Genomic DNA, 21,314 nt, shown 5'->3' on the forward strand with positions numbered 1-21,314 from the left:
AAAGTTCTTTTGCAGAGTGAATTAATGCCATTTCAGAGGGTAATTTGGTCTCCCCATCCTTCCCCTGGAAAAAAAAAAACGAGAGTCAAAAACCATCTAAAGTTTAGGAGCACAAATGTTTTCTTTTTGTAACTTTTGAAAGGAGAATGAACAGAGAAAAATGGCACACATGCCCCAGAACCACCCCGAAGTACAAGTCATCAGCCGAGCATCTGTCATGCCTGTGCATTTGAAGCTTCCTCCCCCTCAGCTCCATCCAGTTAACCACAGGCTGTTGGAAGGTCCTGTCAGCAATCAGTCTCTCAGTAATTACTACTGTAGCTCTCTGCTCTGACCCCGGCTTCATCTGAAGAGCCAGGGGCCACGTTCCCTTTCATAACGCTGCCTCCTCGCCTTCCTCCGGGGCACGCTGCGCTTTCGTAAAGGATGATGTGTTCCAGCTTTCTTCTTTTTTTTTTTTTTCCGTGAGCAGTGAGCGACAGGAAAGGTTGAACAAAAGAAGAGGGCGGGTGACATCTGACAAAGGCTCAGTGCAAAGTTTTGTCAAATCAGGAGTGCTCCAAGTGCATCTGAACTGACGTCAGGAAAGCTTAACCTGTCGACCTGACATTTGTCGTGGTGATGCTGCAGAGATATTAGCAGGTCATGTTCTTGGTTCCTAGTTTTGAGCTACTTGCTCTTCTTGGAGGTTTGCTTACTTGTTGATTCCTTCTGGGATTTGAATTGTTGTCCATGTTATGCTGTTTTTGCCTCTCTGCCGCAGACAGGAATGGCATCTCATTCCTTTGCAAATGGATGAATGATGACAAATTAAAGCTTCAACCTAAATTGAGATTACAACCTGGAGGGCTTTGCTGATATAAAAGTGCAACTGTGTAATTCCTTTGAATTTGTCCACCTTGTAATTGGTGTTTAAGCAAGAGAGCATCTACCATGTTGGTGAATCTACTGGGTAATTCTACGAACCCATCTCACAGTAAATAACATCAGCTGTCTTGCACACGAAGTGATCGAAGCTCTGGCACATCAGGACAGCAGCTTAGTTGTAGTTCACTTATTTCATAGTATGCAGGCTTCAGACAAAGAGCACGTTGAAGCAAATGTGCAGCAGGATGAGTGCCTTTGACTACAGACTGTGTACCCTCTGCTCTTTTTTGCATGATGCAAAAAAGTTGGAAAGAGGCAGCAGGGTTGATCCACGTAGAGGTTATCACGGCCTTTGAATGTGGCCATCCTGAACAGGTATAAGCACGTTTTCCTTCCCGGTGGTGGGTAACATGTCTCATTTGAAGCACGCAGACTGTTGACTGAGCCAAACTCTGTGACTGCATGTGTAGTTAGTGCTGTTAATCCATTTGTATGTTAATGCGGTGACAAAGAAGCGGTTCTTCAACTTGATCATAAGCGTTCAATTCTTCAAACACAGCTGGTTGCATGTCAGCACTTCCACCAGAGGTGTTGGTAATTGCTGTCCTGAGGCAACAGCAGCGACGTGTGTGTTTTGCAGGTCAAAGGTCACGACCCTTTTACTAATAGTGCTTAGCTGGAACAGACGTCTGAGGTCACCTTCCTCTTTTTCACTTGTTTTGCAGTTAATTACTGTCCAGCTTTGCTGAAGGGAATGCGGCTTCACTTTGCTCACCTGCCAAGCATCCGCGCTGTTTTGGTTTGTCCGACCTGCCAGCTCTTTTTTTACTTTAAGGACAATGGGCAGCAACCGTGACACAAACAGAAAACAGACACTCTGGAAAGGGCGAACCGCAGCAGCTGACGGCGGAGTGAAGTGGCAGTCCAGAGTGGGTAGCCTCAGCTTTTTTGAAGGAGTGAGCGTGATGCAGACTGTTTTCCTTTTTGACCTGACTAATTAAAAGGGTGTATAGGCTATCTTTGTAGCTAAGCAGTTGATGAATCAGGCTAATATAGATCAGAGGAACAACTACCAACACCAAATGTCTCATTTACATGTGGCATTTGGTGCTGAAGTAGTTTATGAGCGAGAATTAAAGTCCACAAGTTTCACTGGTGGATAAAACGTGTTAGCTGATGATGTAAAAGCAAAAAAGATCTGGTTTGTAACTTTGCTGATGGGCTGGACTGCAGTATTTTCATCTGCATTAATCCATTACATTCATTAACATAGCGATGTTATTGAAATACATTACTGTCGCTGGGTTCTGGTACGGCCTTCAGAAAAAGATAAAGAAAAACAATGGCGTAGACAAATATAGGTTGGTGTACTTTATTTGCCAAGTGTACGTAGTGCAAACTATTTACAAGTGACCAAAAAAAAAAAACAGCAAAAGAGATAAATGCCTCCAGACATCAAAATGAGTTCTTCAACAACTCGTATAGTATAACCAAAAACTGCAAGTGAGAAACACAAGTCTCTGCTGACGTGACCTCCCTGTCCCAAAACACAGACTGAGCCTTAAATGGCCCCCTTTTACCCTAATAGCCCCTCCCACTGGGCGTATCATTTTATGGATAAATCACAATTAACCATAAATGTAAAACAAAAGAAATTCACACACTGCATTTGTCCCCCATATTTTTCCCACATCCACTCAGATCCTTCCATCCATTAAAAAGGTGTTAATCCCATCAACTAACAATTGTCAACCATAACCCATTAAAGTAACAGTCATGTGACCTCAAGGCGTGCTGGAGCAGCCCATATAATGGCCCGGATGGTTGCGCGCCTATTTGGCCAGTCACGCTTAGGTGTGGATGATGGAGGGATGGCAATGCAGTGTGCTTCTGCGACGGGTGAGTGGGCTGATGTGTGTGTGTGTGTATGCGCACGGAGGAAGCAGGACAGCCAAGTGTGTACCCTTGACTGTGCTACTGAACATTTAGGGGCTGGAGATTATGATATGCTGCTTAACTGAGGACTGAACAGAGCGAGGGAATGTGTTGCGTCTAAGCTCGCGACACAGCGACAGCGTGTGGTGCGGGTGTATGTGTACATGTGCGTGAGTGCATCTGCTGTCTGCCATAGAGCTGCTCTGTCATGTTGGCCGCTCCATCACGATGGCGTATTTTGTTTTGTGACCTGGAAGCTGGTATGGAGGATACTGCCTGTGTTCGTGGAGTTTCTGTTAAGTGCGACGGAAGCCGGATGTCACTGCAACAAAGTGCTTTTCAGAACAATCAACAAAAAGTGAAAGCAAGGTCAAAAACAGGTGGTATTTTTAGGCAGTGAAAAATCCTCATCAGTGCGTCCCTTCTGGGAAGAAAATTGGAGAATGGCTCACAATGTGGACCGGTTTATGGAATGATGCTCACCCTCGGTTAAGGGAGGTGTGGCGGACGGTAAACACTGTGGACTTGTAATGACTACGTAGCGCTTTTCTAAAAATGAGCTGTCTCTATTTGCGCCTTTGCGAGTCTTTCGGTCCGGCTTTGACTTTTCTTAGAAGTGGTTTAGAGAGGACGGAAAGTGAAGCAGAACGCTTCCTTTTGCGTATAGCTGTTTTTATCTCCGCGTAGATTAGGGCAGGGATTGAGGATTTTCAACATGCTGTGTACAAACAGGAAGTCATTACAGTCACATACAGTAAACAGGCAGACGGCACATGTTCGGCCTTGTGGGAAATGGTTAGGGGCAACATTCGAGCACAAGAAAACGGCAGCAAACTAAGAGTGTGCATTCGCGTGATTAAAAAAACTCTTTTTTAAGAAACTGCACTGTAATGTGATGAAGACGCAGGGCTGCTGAGTCAGGGTGAGGACTCTCTCCTGAGCAGCTCATCTCTTCTGACAAAAGCAGAGTTCCCTTTCTTCAGAGAAATCCCCCTGCTCTCCCCCCCGGGGGTTTGTGTGACACTTGTCAAAACACTGCGACATGGGCAGAGGACACACACACACACACACACACACATTTGTTAGAGCGTGCTTGACACACTATATTGAGATCAAAACATGGATTCAAACACACTTTGCACTCTGGGGTTTTCTTCCAGGCTTGTGGTATTGAAATGTTATACCACATGCTCGGACAGGGGAATGTCTCATTGGGATCTTTTTTTTTTCTGTGTGGTGATTGGTTGTTTTTCAGCCTGAAAATAACTCCAGTCATCAGGTGAGCTATGCTTTGTTTATGAGTCTGTGTTTCTTCTTCTTTTTTTTTTTTTTACATACCACACTGGAGAGCTGCAGAGAATGATCTTTTGAAGATAACAACACTAAAAGCGACTGGCCTTGTGCTTTCTGCCTTTTTTTTTTTTTATATTTGAAAACAGGTTTTTCTGTAAGCTGCATCACATTTTCAAGAGCGTTACCTGTTGTTGGACCTTTAATATTGTGAGTATGGGATGTGCACTTTTGCCAGCACAATCACACTTAATAATAAGTCTCCAAATCTGATCAAAAGTATATTTAATTAGCTTTGGTTCAAATATTAATGAGCCAACTTTCATGGATGAGGCAACGTGGGGGGATGGGTGAACTAAATGGTTTTTGTGGTTTTAGCATATCAGTGTTTCTGGGGAAAGCCTTTAAAATGGGTTAATGTTGGAAATACAGAATCCAGTCCAGAAGTCTGGTTTATGAAAAATGATTCTTGATGCCAAAATCTTGACGTAAGGATCTGCTGTAATCTTCTGAGATATATTACAAGCTCAGATCACGATTAAACCATTATTCAGCTCGCAAATTACAGCTTGCAAATTTAGCAGAAAGCTGCAACATGCACTTAGTGTAACAGTTAATGCAGTGAGTGTGTACAAGAAGTGGCACTAAAGGAACTAAAGGAAAAGAAGCACTCATTCATTTCCTTTTACTTATTAGGCATGTTTTAGTATCTAGGTTGCTCTCTTTCTTACATGATATTATGTATTTGGTTTGTTTGTTAAATGTATAATAGCATCCAGGCTGACTTCAAGTAGTCACTAGTTTAAAGCGTGTTGCTTTCCTGCACATTTCAGTGTTCAGTGACTGGATCAGATGTCTCAGTTTCACAACTTCCAACCAAGTCAGAAGTATTTTCACACATGAGGAAAGTGCCCTGGCAGCTAATAGGCTAAGCTAAATGTCATCTGCGCAGACATTAACTGTTTGAGGTTCCGCAGCCTGGAAGAGGTTGTCGAACAACAAGTGATATCAGGAGATCAAACCACTCCCAGTGCACCATGGGAGGAAGGAAGTGGTGTGACGGGGGTTGCCAAAAAAAGAGGCTCAGCAGGTGTGAAACTCTCCTTCTGTATCATTGTTCATGATGTACATAAGAGTGTTTACTGCATGTGTATGTGTGAGAGGGTGCAAGTCAAGTATGCATGCAACTGTATCCATAACAATCTGACAGTGGCAGTGTGCTGGAGAGCTGCAGCATCACGGCCTGGAAGGTAAACCAGAGCATGTGACTCAGTGGGATGTGCATTTATCTGGGATGCACATGTAGTGTTCAGTCGAAGTCATAACTAAACCCGGTGTTAAATAAATAAAACTAGATTTAAAATCATTGTGAATTGGTTTAACAGTGGAAAATGCCACTGGAGATCAGTCACAAATAAGTGATCTGTAGAAGTGCAGTAGCTTTCACAGAAAGCAAGCCAAGGAGAAGTCGTGGAGGAGTGTTATGAAACCGCAGCTGACTGATCGAAAACACAGCGAGCCTGCTGAAGAGCCCCTGATTGTTTTCCTGCTTCTTGCTCGCACTTGCCGAGGTAATATTGCAATCAAATTAGGACATCGGAAAATTTCCTCGGGGTATTGACAAGCTCTGCGAACCAGTCTCAAGTGTTTTAAACAACCTATGGTAAGCTTCCAGTCCAAGGCAGCTGCGTCCAGATGTGCAGATGTTATAGCTGGATCGCTGTCAAAGTGGCAATAGCCTTTACTGTGCCATCAACGTGCCAACAACCCTGCAAAATCTAGTCCTCTGGAATGCTGTTAGACATGTATTAATGGTTGTTATCATGTGTACAGATACAAGTATGTATGTGTGTGTGTGTGTGTGTGTGTGTGTGTGTGTGTGTGTGTGTGAACAAGTGTGTGTGTCCTAGCAGGCTAACAGCTGCTGTAGCTCATTAGGTTCTGGTAGAAACAGCTGTGAATCTCTATGACAACCAGATGCAAACAACTACAGGAATGCAAAGAGTTGATGATACAGTTTCTCTGTCTTTCATTCACACACACACACACACACACACACACACACACACACACACACACACACACACACACACACTCTCACTCCATGTGCCAAGCCCTGTGAATGGACAAACTGGTTGGATGGTGAAGCGCTTTGCATGTCGACACATACCAGCCAGGAGATGAGAGCAAATAAACGTGCGCACACACACACACACACACACACACACACACACACACACACACACACACAAGCCAGCACAGCCTCCAGCTGTTGTATTTAACTGTCAGTATTGCTCCCGTTGCACACCTACCAGGTGCTCAAATCTAAAAACAAAACCAAAAACATTGTTTACACTCGCTGCTAAGAGGTCGGAGGAAATTAGGATGGATGAGGAAGTGCGGATGTTGAAAAGATGGCTTGGCAGAGTGAGATAGAAATGATTGGTGGGAATGATGGACGCAAAGGAGACGAAGGAAGGTGGTGAGCAATACAGTGAGGGATAGAGCGGTGATGGATGGAGGATTAAAGACATGAGGAAATGGAGTGATGGGTGCATTGATAACAGGATGGGTGCATCAATGCAAATGCAATTATTAAGATTGTGTATGATTCAACCTAAAAGAACAGCTTTTAATAAAAAAAAATGCTGCACGTCTTACTGTTGACCTCTGACTCTTAATGCTTGTTGTAAAGATAAAGGTAAAATCCCTAATGGTAAAAAAAATCTTGAGTGAGATATTTTAGTCGTCTCTTCTGAGGCGCTTCAGTTTGTATGGTTTTAATTCAACCGTATCGAACAAAGAAACATAATGAAAGTTCTTCTACATTGAAAGGAAGCTATTTCAGTGGCCTCTGTGGCCTCCAAAATGAGATTTTTTTACTTGTCGTGCTTCCATTTCCGAGCGCTAATGTTTGTTTTTGACACATGAATTAACAGCATTGGCCGGAGAATGTCCCGGGAAAATATAAACAATAATCAGATGGTGTGTATTTTGTCTGGGGAGGGAAGTGAATATTTGTGCACCCATGAGCATCAGCTTTGTTTTTGCACGTGTCATTTGTCTGTTTGTGTGCAGTTAGCCATTGCTAGCGTCTGTGTGTGCTTGTGCCTGTTTGCCTTTCATGGGTAAAGCTGCCCGGGGTTTCCTCTCGCAGTAGTGTGTGGTGGGTTTCACGGCAGCACATCAGAGGGCTGCGTACTGTACCTGGCTGTGGTGAAATGTACCGAGTGAGAAATGAAGTTTTTTTTTTTTTTTTTGATGTACTGCATGTGTGAGTGGCTGCTCTGAAGTTCTGTTCAAAGTGTTTTTGTGCCCTCAGTATCGCTTCCCCGATGTGTGGCTAATTGATGCTCAGGTGTGTTGTGTTTCTTCTAAAACGCTTGTGTAAATCAGGCTTCAGCAGCCAACTGCATTACCTCTGCTGCCATGCGTGCATGCACACACACATACTGTGCACCACCATCGGGAGCGAGAGCATTGAAACATCGTGCAGCTCCATCGCTTTAATGAAAGTTTGCTCTGCTGTTGTCTGCAAGGTTCTCCGCCCCTCTGATAAGCGAGAGGTTGATTGTATCATGCTCGAGCCACAAAGAAGGTCGCAAGGGGTCCAGAGTCGCCTTGTTTAGCTTCTTTTAGCAAACCATGTACTCTTTGTGACTTTAATACAGAACCGCAGCTTCTTCTTTGAGGTAACAAGTGACTAAGACGAAGGCCATCCACTAACAGCAGAACAGAAAATGCGTCACTTCAGCTTCGTTCAGACTGCAGGCGCAAGTGACCCAAATCCAATTTTTGCTCATGTGTGACTCAGATCCGTTTGTTTCGTGACAACGTGAACATCACAGATAACACGGCCTTCTTACGCGGTGCTAAGTCAGATACAGGTGTGATGTTTTGCAGCACGACCTCAGTCATGCCACTTTCACATCACTCACTCGCCTGAACTGAGTGTCGTGGGACTGACACGAGTGGCCCTTGACATCCTGAAACTAGTAGCAGCCGTTGCTCCACAAAAAGCCATAATTCCAAATTTTCAACCTCACTATTCGCTGGCTGCCACTACACATCAGCTTTTAAATGAAACGATAAACTCTGACTTCAGTGGCCTCCACCACACTCACCACACAATATTACAATTTTTAAATCGGATCAAGGATGCAAACTCATCTTCCTTCTACATTGCAGTATATGTATGCTTTTTTTTGGGATTAAGATAAATTTCCTGTCATGTTTTATTCCCACGGCTACATGTTATCTAGATGTCAATGAGTCCGTCAGGATCAGAGAGTGGAGGCTCCCCTCCAGACCCCCCTCATGCTTCACTGATGCTCAACGATGAAGCCGAGAAAAGCAACGACGCACCAGCCAGCAGTCCGTCCACAAGACATCTTGTCCTCGACTGGAAGGAAAACTCCCACATATTGAGCACAAAATGTTCAAGTGCAATTTCTGAGTGTTATGAAAAATCATTCCTGTGATTGTTCTGAATCAGTAACTTTAGTAGAAGCAGATGAGACAGATTGAGGGGGGGGAAAAAAGCGAAGCGCCGCCGCTGAAAACAAAAGAACTGCGCAGAACATCACAGATTGTTGACATATTACTGCAAGAGAAACTTGACAGTGGATTTTTCTTTCTTTTATTTCCTTTTTGAAAATCCGAGAGATCTTTTGATGAGTGGTTGTTACTTAAAATGACTCAGAACCTCTTCGCGTTAGAGTGGGCGTTAATATGAGGCCAGCTGAGAAGAAGTGTGTTATTATAAGAACGGCTCCTATTCACAAGTCACAGCGTTTATTTTGGCCTGCACACAGCACCAGATGGGTGGAGTGCATCACAGCAATTCAAGAAAGCCACAGAAAAGTATATAAAAATTAACTGACAAAATATTGTTCCGCGTGGCAGATACCACCCATCTGGTGCTCCGTGTAGGGTAAAACAAGCCACGGATCCGTCGAGTGGTATTTACACTTCTGATCCTCTATCTCTGGTCTGTTCTTGATGTTTGTTTCTGAAAGCTTTACTTTGGGTAAACCTGCCGAGCTTCAGAGCGGGGAGCCGCGGGCTGCCTCCCGTTTAATCAACTTCGTTATTCCTCATTAGTAAATTCTGCGGGTAAAAAGTGTGACGACAGACAGAGATGCAGACATGCAAAGCAGCATTAATCATGTAGTTGTTTTGGTTGTTTTTCAGCCACACATATCCAAAAGTAGGTCACATCTCCCCCCAGCCTCTGCTTGCCATTTTACCAGATCGTCTGCCTGAGCCCGCCATACGAAGGATGATATTTGCATCGGACTCTGTGGGGGGAAATTGGCTTATCGCTCCTGCCTCTTAAGTCTCCTTCACTCTTTTTTGTCAGTGACCCAGTTTTTTAACCTTTATTTATTGAGGGAGGGTTTCCTGAGCATGATCGCTCTCTCCTGCTTTTCTTCCCTCAGCAGCATCTTGCTTCTCATTCGTGCTTTTACACACATTCACACCTGGGAGCTGCACAGATCCACTTGTGCAGTTCGGGGGCCGCATGCCTTGTCGAACCAGCTCTGTTTAAAAAGCTTGAATTTTGATATTGAATTAGATTGCGGGTGTTATGCCTTTCGTAACTTCTTGTACTTGATGAAGTGATATGCTCTCCGTCTGCAGTGTTTCGCTGAACATTCATGCTGTTACATGATGCATGTGCGGGCGACCCAGTGCATTTACCCTCTTTGACATATGGCTGTTTAACAGCTTCTGTGAAGCAGTTTGGAGGTTAAATGCCTTGCCCAAGGACATACAGGGAGAAGAGCTTTTCCCTGATCAGACTCCAGTCCAAGAAGCCTCTGGCTAGTCCAGCTTACTTAACCTCCAATCCGCTGCAGCCCTGAATATTGATATTTACATTTGTGAACAAGCTGCATGGATGATTTCTGCCTTTTTCTTAAGCATCCTTCTGTCTCAGTCTAATTTCTTTGAATATGTGATTGTGAACATGAACAGAGGGCAGAGTTTTAGTTTGCTAGAGGCCAAAAATCACATCTGTTCAAACGGAGGAGCACAGTCAGTCAGTCAAGTCCTTATTGAAGCGGGAACAAAGCTTAATTGCCTGACCTTTGAGTGAAGCCTTGGCAATCAGCCTGCCCTTGGCGTGGAGGGGAGTGCCGTCGCTCCACGCATCATTCAGGCCAGGGGCTTGTGATGAGGAGCCGGCGTTCAGAGAAATCTCAAAAGGACTTGTTCACTGTCTCGTCTCACGCTAATGAGGGGCATAAATTGTAGGCTGAGTGCCTTTTCAGAGCTCGGCAGTACAAGGTTTGGCTAATAGCTGCGGATGTGACATTTCAGATCTAAGACGGGAGAGGGGTCTATAGAAAGCAAGAGGAAATCCTTTTCACATTCCTATCAAATCCTTTGTGTGTCATTTGAAAAGTGTCAAGTCGGTAAAGGCTGTTGATGCGAGCGATTCGGTTTAGCGAGAGATAATGTTTCTGCATAATAACGGTGACTCCCTTCACTGTTGCTTTCACGCCTCTTTCCCCCTCTGAGGCGGGGTGCAGCGAGCGCGCTGAAAGGTTTCTGGAGGCCCGTGCTCTCTCCGCCCTGCGTGGCGCCTGTTCTGCGGCGCTCACACAAAGAACGAGCCGCCATCCGGGCTGCGCCTGGCTCCGTGGATGGTGAAAACGAGGAAAAAAAAGATTTCTTGAGTCGCACCTCAGGGCTCAGTCGAAAAAAAAAAAAAAAAAAAGAAGTCACAGGTGGGCTGTCAAAGAGTTTGCACAAATTAAATGACCAAAGTTTGGGCTGTAAATGTAGCGTGATAGTGTTGATGCACTGTGTATATTTTTCTGTTGGATAATGTGTAATGAAGAGTTTTTGATCCCTCGCACTTGCCATTAAGGCTATTTTGTTTACAAGAGCTTTGCAGAAATGGCAGTCATTCATTCAGTGCTGCGGGTTTATCCAAGAATCCCGCTCCTCCCTTACTTTAGGGACTATGCTGTTTATCATTTAAAAACAAATGGTGGTTGCTGCAGCCTGAAATGCAAACTGTTTGTCCTGGAAAAGAAACTCCAGCAAATGCAGATGCTTTGATGAAGCAAGGTTGAACTGCTGTTGCAATGCATCATGATTGAGAGTAGCATGTTATGAAAAATGTCATGGATATTTACTGTAAGAACACCTGGGCTGTGCGCTAATCCAGTCTTGATTATACTCCCAGGCAGCTTCTTGGCTGATACGGGACAGTTTCTCTGTGCATATTTGTCTTCCAGATAGTCTGTCGTACTCTAAAGGTCTTTCTTCTCAGTCTTTTCTTTTTCTTTGCAAAGTCCAACTTTTTCCAGCCCGTGAAAAAGAGGGAAATTGAGCGAGTGAAAAAATGGAGGAGAAACACAAGATCCAGAATGAAATAATTCTCAGAGAACATCAGGAAAAGATGCTAGCCAGCTAAATTTGCTTTTTTCTTTTCCCTCTTTCTGCTCTCTCTTCTTCATTCTGCTGCTTTCCTTTCCCCTCTCTCTCCTTCTCTGATCCTCTGTCTTTCTTCTCTGCTCCCTGAGCATTTGGACAGGCGTCCGATGAGCCAGATGTTTTCTCTTTTCCCTCTGTTTTCATCCCATTTCATCCTGTCCGTCTGTTAAATATATATCTTTGCCTTTTCTTGCACTAAGCTCTCCTCCCTCTCTCCTCCTCCCTGTCCAGCTCAGTAAGAGGAGAAATAAATTGGAGAGAGCCGGCCATTTTTCAGAGGTCTGTGGCCCTCTGATAAAGGAAAAACGTGGAGAAACCTTGCTGCTGCAGGAGGAAACAAACATGAGGAAGATGGTGAAGTGCAGCAGGATTTGAAACCTCAATTTTGCAAACAAGTTTTAACGCTGGCTTGAGGTGGTTTTTGCTTTTTTCGAAAAAAGAGTGCGCTTAACGGGAGATGGCAACCTTTATCAAATCCATTTTTTACTCACATGACTGATCTGCTGTTTTCGTTCTGAGAGAAGAAGAAGAAGAGCTTCCACAGATTAAAACGTCTCCTTGTCGCTCTACATGGATCTGATGTAACCGTCCTGACAGTGAAACAAACAGAAAGGGCATATTTCCATCGAGTTTTTCACCATTTGAGGTCCAGCTGGCGCTCTTCAAAGCACGTCATCTTGTTGCACGCTCTTCTTCTGCAGTAATGGTTATCCGACTGGAGAATAGGCGCCACCTGCTGCTTATCCGCATGAATGAATGATCGCGTAGGAAGGAAGGAAGGAAATGAGCGTTCATTCACATTTTCTCAGGAGTTCGTTAGAATTTACACTTTCATCATGTGACCTAAGAGCCCTCTGGTGATGTCATCATTGTTATGATTCACGCTGCTCTTGAGGATAGACGAGGCTGAGCAAGTCCTCTCGGCAGCTCTGTGTTAAAACAGTAGGAACGCTAACCACTTGTTTAATTCTTTCCTTGTGAGGATCCGTGTATTTCCCAGCTATTTCAGGAAGCATTTTCATTAAGTCTGGCACTTCACTGTAGCACGCTGGTTCACTGATCTCATGCCTTGTTGTGGTGCGCAGGTGTTCCCTCGTGCGGCTCGCTGTCCTTGTCTGTCTTTGTGTGCATGTAGCAGCTCAGGGTCATTTAAAGTTGTGATTGTGTTTTGGTCGTCATTTTGCAAGGGAGCGTGTGTCCGTGTTCCCTTTGCCTCCATAGATACAATGCATGATTTGGAGCAAGATGATGTATCACACCAGACGGGCTGCATGTGCATTTGTCATTTATTATCCTTGGATGAGGACCAAGATTGGCTAAATTGCATTCTGTTGGTATCTAGGTACCAGATGCCTGTCTTGGTGCATGTCAGAGAGAGTGTGTGTTTGAGTGTCTGAATGTGTTTGTGCTTGCTGAAATCACTGAGTCACTGTACTAATGCACTGATCTCACACACACACACACACCTCTCTCCTCCTCTCTCTCATTCTGTCACTCTCTCGTCAACCCGTTTCTCTCCTTTTCTGTCTTTTTCTCACTCTTAATCACCCACTCAGCACTCACACACAAACACAAACACACTTCTTTCCGAGTCCTGTGGACCTTCCAAGCAGCCAATCATCAGAGCCCGTCCCTGTGCTGTGATGTGGCTGCTAAAATTAGCCTCCTCTCTCAGTGAGTCGACATCCGCCATGACGCACTGTGGAGAGCCAGGTAGCCATGATGCCCAGCAGAGAAACAAACTCTTCTTCTTGTGTCTTTCTTTGACTCTCTACTCCTCCATTTCCCTTTCATTTCCGTTTCTTTCCTTTCCTTTCCTTTCCTTTCCTTTCCTTTCCTTTCCTTTCCTTTCCTTTCCTTTCGTTCTGTTTTGTTTTGTTTCATTTCCTTTCCCTACCTATTGTTTCCCTTCCTTTCCTTTCCTTTCCTTTCCTTTCCTCTGCTTTCCTTGAATTGATTGCCTCCCTCTTTCTCTGTTTGACATCTCTTTACCTCTTTCACTGCTATTTTCAGCCTGTTAAGTCAAATCTTTGAACCCATTTGAGTCTCTGTTAGAGCTGCAACGATTAGTCGATCAAACGATCAGTCGATCGAAAGAAAATTTATCGCCAACTATTTTGATAATTAAGTAATCGTTTTTAGCCATGTTTCAAGCAAAAACGTCAAACATTCACTCGTTTCAGCTTCTTAAATGTAAGGATTTGCTGCTCTTCTATGTCATTTATGACAGTAAATGGAAGGTCTTTGGGTTTTGGGAAATTGAAAAAGAAGCAATTTGAAGATGTCACTTTGGGTTCTGGGAAATTGTGATGAGCATTTTCCCCACATTTTATAGACAAACAACAAACATGTAATGGATTACTCATGAAAATAATCAGCAGGTGAATCCATAATGACCAGAATCGTTACATGCAGTCTCAGGTGTGAGGTCTTACTGTTCACTGCTCTTGGTGTATGTAGTCCCTCAGGGTTCAGTCAGTACAGTCATGGCTTCTTCCTCTTTTCTCCATCCTTTAAATGAACAAGTCTAGTATTTCAATATTCTCTTGTCTCATTTACAGCAACAGTTCCTGAACTTTGTATAACCAGGACGCCCCTTCCTTTTTCGGGAGAATTTGAGCTGACTAGTGCAAAAAAAATAAACAAACACACACACATCACAACGTGCACTGATTCTGTTTTGTTTTTAACTCTTCAAGTGTTCGGTGTCCTTGCTGTCTAAGCCGGCCTTTTGTCTTGAGATTTCACAATTGCAGCTTTTTGTTTTTTGCGCATTTCACATTTCAGTTCTTTTGGTCGACTCTGACCACAATGAGGGCCGAGATGTATCAGCATTTCTTTGAGCCCTATTTACAGTGACGAATCTTTCCATCGCTATGCTGACGGTAACTGTTGTGGCTGCTGGATTCATGGAAAACATGCTGCATTAGGTGGACGACCAGCAACTATCATGTCATTAGCAGCATATTTCTCCTGTTTTGATATGTTTGCAAGTCTAATATGAACACATGTTTTTGAACGCCCAATATTTTACTTCTTTTAAAATGTGTTGTCTTTGCAGAAATTCAGACTATCGATGAATGGGACGCCAAAATCTCTCCCCTATTCAGAGATTTATCGCTGTTAGATACTCTAAATCGACCTGTGTTTTCGCGAGAATCTGATTATTTTGACTCAGTTTAGAGTAAAAACTGTGCAGTCCTTTTGAGTCATGTGACCTTTTGGCAGTAAACACAAACTACGGTGATTTATGTTGCCAGATTTGATCATATTTTCTCCAAAACTGACAAACTTTTTGGTCAAGATCAAGACAAAAGTCACTCTAAAATTGCTCATTCATTATGCTCAGCCGGAGTCATGCTGCCCTTAGGGGCCCTTTGCACCTTTATGGGGGTGTTGATATCTATCGCACCACTTTGCACCCGTAATCACAGTGAAGACGTTATAGCAGTCTAATAATAACAGCAGGATGAGAAGTGAAAGACAGAGCATCGTCCCTCTCTTTCTCTCTCCATCGGCGCTCTCGTTCCTTTCAGCGTCACACATGAACAATGCTGATTGTTTTTCGAGATAACCAGCGAGTGCACCCGTAGTGCGTGATGTAAGCTGGCCTTTAAAAGCACTCAAAGCACTTTGTCACTGTGCTTCAAGGAAACTGGCTCAGCAACACCATCATAACAAGGTCTGTTATGTGGGAGGAAGGCTGGGCTGCTGTGCACCTGTGTGAGTGAGTGTGCGCTCTGTACATGCATGCACGTGTGTCTCTGCACAGTTGAGAGTGTGTGTTCTCGTGCAAAATGCATCTGCGTGAATGTGTGTGCACGCATATGTGTGTTTCCTCCCCTGGTTTGGGTGTGTTTAGTTGTGCCAGTACTGTATATCTGTGTGTAATTGCGCCTGTGTTCATGTGAGTGCGAGATTCTGCTTCGGTGCCAATGTGAGCATGTCTGTGTGTATCTCTATCTGCCCGAGTGAGAGTGTGCTTCCTGCTTTGAAATGTCAGCTTTCAGCAGTCATCCTCTGTGGTTTCTGTTCTGTTCGGCTCAGGGGGAAGCAGACAGTGCTAATCTATCACCGCGCCGCAGATGGAGATATAAGACAGACAGGCAAACTGCCTCATGCAGCATACAAACAAGCTGAATCAGAGCTGGCAGAAGCTTGTAGTTTACAGAACAAGGTGAGGATTGTTCCTGAAAGAGTCCGTGTTGGAACACCTTGTCCAGTTTGTAAAACCTGGATTTTGTATTTTTTATCTGTACATAGTGACAGTTTATTTTTTCTTTGTGGCTCACTAATGCTGTATAAAGATATGAACACTGTATAGTTTGTCCTAGTGGTAGCAGTGGAGATTGCAGAAATGTCAGCAACTGCACATGCACAGTAGTTATAGTCTCATTGATAGCACTGGCATCAATGGCAACAGTAGCATTTGGTGGCGGTAGTGCTGTTTCATGGAACTTGTGGCAGAGTAACTAACTAATAGCTCTGGCAGCACACATGCTTTGTAGTAGTTGCACCGTCAGCAGCAGCGAGTGTAGTACTACTGGAAGCAGCTGGAGTATTAGTAGTAGCAGTAGTGGTCATGGTAATGGTCATATTTGGAACATGAGTCAAAGTGTTAGTTGTTCCAATAGTATAGTTTTGTTAGAAGTTAAGTGTGTAATGGTAACAATGGCTGTCACAGCAGCACTGTTAGTAGGAGTATTACTCAAACTTTTAGTAATACTATAGTCGTAGTAATGAAAGTGGTAGGAGAGGTTGTAGTAGTGGTGGTAGTAGTAGTACTTCTAACAGCACTGAATTTAGTAATAGAGCCACGAACAGTTCTCAGACAGGAATCCTTAAACACAGTGCTCTGTATGCCCCTGTATTTGAGTGTGATTATTAATGCCTGTCAGGCTGTCAGCCCCCCTGCCAGCGCGTGCGCACACACACACACATATGCACACACACAGCTCCAGTTCATGTCATCAGTCCAGATCTAGATTGGACTTAATGAGAGCCCTGCATGCATACAGCCCATAACTCAGCATAGCATACTGACCTACTGACTCAATGACTGGGCAGAGGAGTGTGTGTGTGTGTGTGTGTGTGTGTGTGTGTGTGTGTGTGTGTGTGTGTGTGTGTGTGTGTGTGTGTGTGTGTGTGTGTGTGTGTGTGTGTAAACTTGTACAGCTACCTTTGTGAGAACCAATTTGAGTTTTCGATCTTGGGAGTGAAAACATTTTCCTCTCTGTCAGACAGACCTTCAAAGGGCTGTTTGAAGGTTCAGACTTGGTTTTAAGGGTCAGCTCAGAATTAGGTTTAGGTTGAGGTTAGGGTGTGAGGTTTGGGGTTCGGCATTTAGTTGCAAACTCGCATGTGTGTGTGTGTGTGTGTTTATGTGTGTATTTGTGTAAAGCTGTCACTGTGTGTGACTGTGCGAGTGGGACCGGTTGTGTTGGTCTGACTGTACTCTGCTCTGTGTCTGTGTGTGTGTGTGTGTGTGTGTGTGTGTATATGCAGCAGTTTCAGTGTGTGTGTGCTGCTCTCTCTGAGACATTGAAGTGGAGTTTTCTGTGGGGCCTTATCTGAGCAGCTGAATCTCATCTATTCCGCTTCAGCGAGAGGTCATCGATCACTCTGCGCTGCATGATTGGATAGCTTGTGATGTAAACTGATGACGGACCAAAAAAAAAATGAAACTTGAGTTATTGAAATGCAAATGAGTGTGATGCGTGCAGCACGACAGCCGGTCACATTTGGGGAAATGAGGCAGTGCGGTCTCTCTCCACAGACAGAAACTACAGAATATGTTGCTGAATCATGGTTTGGAGAGAAAGTCATTATTTGACTTTTAGGATCCCCGAACCGAAGGATCCAGCTTCTCAGAGGCGGCACAAATGAGAGCTGCAGATGTAGACGATGTCTCTGGTGTGTAGATAATAGTAGATAAAGTAAATTAAGCTATTGCCTTTGAGCATATCTCAACATGGCATTTTCAAATAATTCGATGTGTTCACCTTGTTGCAGTAGAAAATTATATACAGAGGATGATGCTGACGACATATGAATTAATTGCACGCTAAAGGGGATTTTCTCTCTATGTTCTTGAAATTTACTATATAATTCCCTCCTCTGTTAGAGTCGTGCATGCACTCAATATTTTCATTTGCAAATTATGACTTATCAAATTTGGAAAGCTGAGTGGAGATGGCAAAATTCAATCACATGTCCTCAGAAAAGTTATTAAAGTTAAGCGGCGCGGAAAATCTTCCCGGCAATAAATAAATCATGTGATAAATGGGAGAAGAAATGCACTTATTGAGTGATTACTGACGGTTTCTGTAGCGGCTCCAGGCTCGTTGCACAACAGTCTCTGTCCACTAAAACTAGCCAGATATTTGTACTGTCGCTCCCAAACATAACTCTTCATTAGCTGCTCTGTTATAGTACAGCTGACATTAACTGACTCTGAGGAGACGAACGAGTTAGTGAAATCGAATCAGCTCTGTTTTTCTACCTGGTTTTTGACTGACGCAAATGTTCCTCATTTCCTTTTCATATTTTGCGTAAAATTTGCTCGACAGTTCGTCGGCAGGGACTCCTCATCGGTCCTTTGCCGTCCCATCTTTTCTCACTGTCCCTTTTCCTTCCGTCTGCCCGTCATCCGTCGCTTAGGCCGGGTGACTCTCGACTGTCTGCCACGAAAAGAGGGAAAAGACGAAGAGGGCGGGCGGCGCATGAGAGGAAGAGCAGGGTGGAGATGAGCTGGAGAGAGAGAGAGAGAAACAAGGCAGAACATAAAACTGCAGGAGCTTGTAATAGTGTTTCCTAGACATTAATTAGCTGCAGTCATTCCTGTACAAACACACAGTAATAAAACTGATATACTGAGATCCTCTCCTCCTTTTCTCCTTTTCCATCTGCTCCCCTCACCACTCCACTTCTTCCTCTTATCTCCTCTCCTCCTTTTTCATCCCTACGTTCTCTGGGCCTCTCCTCTTATCTTCCCTCCTTCTTTTTCTTCTCCTCTCTCCTTTTTCTCTTTAATTCTCTAATCCCTTCTGCTCTCCCCCTCGCCTCGTTTTCATCCCTCCTCGTTCTCTCCTCCCTTTTTCCTCTCTTCCTCTTTTCCTCTCCACTCCCACTTCTTCCAACCTTCCTTCCTCTCCTCACTTCTTATCTCCTCCTTTCCTTTTGCCTCTCATGCCTCTTACCTTCTGTTTCCTCTCCTCTCCTCCTTTTGACACATTTTCTTCCTCTTTCATCATCTCCCCTTCCCTCTACTAATTTCCTTTCCTCTTTCCTTTTCGTTTTCTACTTTCCTCCTCTCTCTCCTTTTCCTCCCTTCTCTCCTCTTTAGACTTTTTTCCACTCTCCTCTTCTCACTTCTTATCTCCTTTAATGTAATTTTTGTCTCCTTTAATTCCTTCTCCTCTTTTCTTCTTCATTTCTCTCCCCTCCTTTTTCCTCCTTTTCCTCCGCTCTTCCTTGTTCCTCCGTTCTCTCCTCTTTGGTCGCTCCTTTTCATCTCTCCTACTCTCACTTTTAGCCTCCTTTTATCTCTTCTCCTCTTTCTTCTTCCTTTCCCTCTCCTCATTTCCCCCCTTTCCTCCACTCCCTACTTCTTCTCTTCACTTCTCCTTTCTGTCCTTCTCCTCACTTCTCCTTTTCCCCCTTCCCTCCTCTGCTCTCGTCTCTCCTCTTTTCCTTCACTTCGGCTCCTCTCCCCACTCATGAGGAGTATGAAGAAAAAATGAGAGACTGAAGGTAGAAGGGGAGAAAGAGACAGATAAAAAAAGAGAGAAAGATTAAAGAGGAGTGGATCACCCTCCGTCTCTGTCTGTCCTCCTCTCGTATTGCTGAAGGGGAAGGCGAGATTCATCATGGCCTTGGCTCACACACGCACACACACATTTCTAAACACGCACACACACACTCACATTTCTAAACACACACACACACACACAAACACACACACACATTTCTAAACACACACACACACACATTTCTAAACACACACACACACACACACATTTCTAAACACACACACACACACACTTATTCATGCACATCAAAACATGCAGCTGCAAACCCACACACACACAAATGCACGCAGTTGTAGAAGAACACACACATAGACATTCACACCGGTTGTACATAAACAAACACACTGACACACACACACACATACGGTTAAACGCAGTCTTGCAGTTGTACACACACGCACACACATGCACACACACGCACACACACGCGGCTCCTTGCTCCATTGCATTATTTATTTGTGCTGGCTGGCAGACAGTGAGGGCAGCCAAGCAGCAGAAGCAAGGATGCTGCTTTTTACATATGGCCTTTTCATATACTGCTCTGTGACACACACACACACACACACACACACACACACACACACACACACACACACACACACACACCAGACTCATCCTCGTTCGTCCTTGTCTTTCATCTCTCTTGCCATTTACATTAATATCACTCCCTTTCCACTCTTTCTCTCCCTCTCCCTCTTTCTTATCCGTCTCATACTCGGCCATTTGTCTTCTCTTTCTCCTCTCTCTTGATCTTGACCTCCATCCTCTCCTTTCACTTAGTTAAACATCATTCTCCTCTTCATCATCTCCCTCTGTCCTCCTACATCCTCTTGTCCCCCTCCCCTCAGCAGTCATTTCTTTCCAGCAGTCCAGTCTGAAAGATCAGCTCCTCTGAGAGTCAAGGCAAATATACATACAGCATATTACTGCTCCTCTTGCCGCTATCTCTCTGTGATTCTTACACTTTCCTCTATATATTGCAGAGAAGCACTTCAGCTTAACAAGTAGTATGCAGCGTTTTGAAGTGTCACAGGAACATCTGGTTATCAGATCATAAACTTTTAGCTGTCAAGTATCAGAAGTTGTCATTGAATGCTTGGTTAAATTAAGCCACCGTAGCAGGGTGGCGTTTGGGTTTGTCCAGACTGAAGTGTCCCAGCATCGACTGTACAAACACAAATGATCCCAGATGTCGTGAAAACTATGGGATGCATTGTCATGAGATCTGCTGCACACATTCATGTCCCCTCAGGGTCAATTCTTATTAACTTTGCCATCATGTTTTGCCATTATCAAGTGTGAAAAGTGTGATTTGTTCAATGCTGTGCTTTGCATTTAGTGCTAATAAGTGAGTATGCTAACATTTGCTAAATTAAGATGATAAACACGGAAACATTGTGAGAATGTTAGCTGGGTGTTAGCATTTAGCTCAAAGCACTGTAGCCTCACAGATCTGCTAGCATGGCTGTTGACGGAGCCTTGCTTAGGGGCACCTCAGTGGTGCTATCAAGGGGATGATACATGCTGCTTGTTAACTCTTCCCACTCAGATTTCCTTCACATCTTTTCGTTGTATCTCTTCCTCACGTCTTACATGGGGTCCACTCAGATGTGAGGAAAAGATGCGAATGAGGGAAACAATGAGACGTTTGAGACACACGGGGGAAGCCTGTGCTGAGGAAGTAGAGGGATGAGAAGGACGAGGAAGGAGGAAGAAGCGAGGGGAGGAAGTGTTTCGGGCACGGCAACCGTTAACCTTGTTGTTGATAATGACCTGGAGACCCTTACAGGTTAACGCCAGCACACTGTGTGTGTGGGAGGATTCTGCAGCAGGATCTCTCTTACTTTCCCTTTTTGTAGATTTCTATAAATAATATTTGATCTGCTTCTTTCCTCTACCAGCTCTTTTTTCACACTCTCTCCCCCCTCTTCTTTTTCGTCCTCATTACTATGCTTTTCTTCT

At 44.2% G+C, this 21,314-nt stretch overlaps 1 protein-coding gene across 1 annotated transcript in view; it reads left to right on the forward strand.

Moving 5' to 3' along the window:
• Positions 1-21,314, forward strand: part of jade2 (jade family PHD finger 2) — a 180,979-nt gene that overhangs the window by 29,415 nt on the left and 130,250 nt on the right. The gene's annotated exons all lie outside the window — the stretch shown is intronic.

This window comes from Chelmon rostratus, chromosome 14, assembly GCF_017976325.1.
Source record: "Chelmon rostratus isolate fCheRos1 chromosome 14, fCheRos1.pri, whole genome shotgun sequence".
NCBI lineage: Eukaryota > Metazoa > Chordata > Actinopteri > Chaetodontiformes > Chaetodontidae > Chelmon > Chelmon rostratus.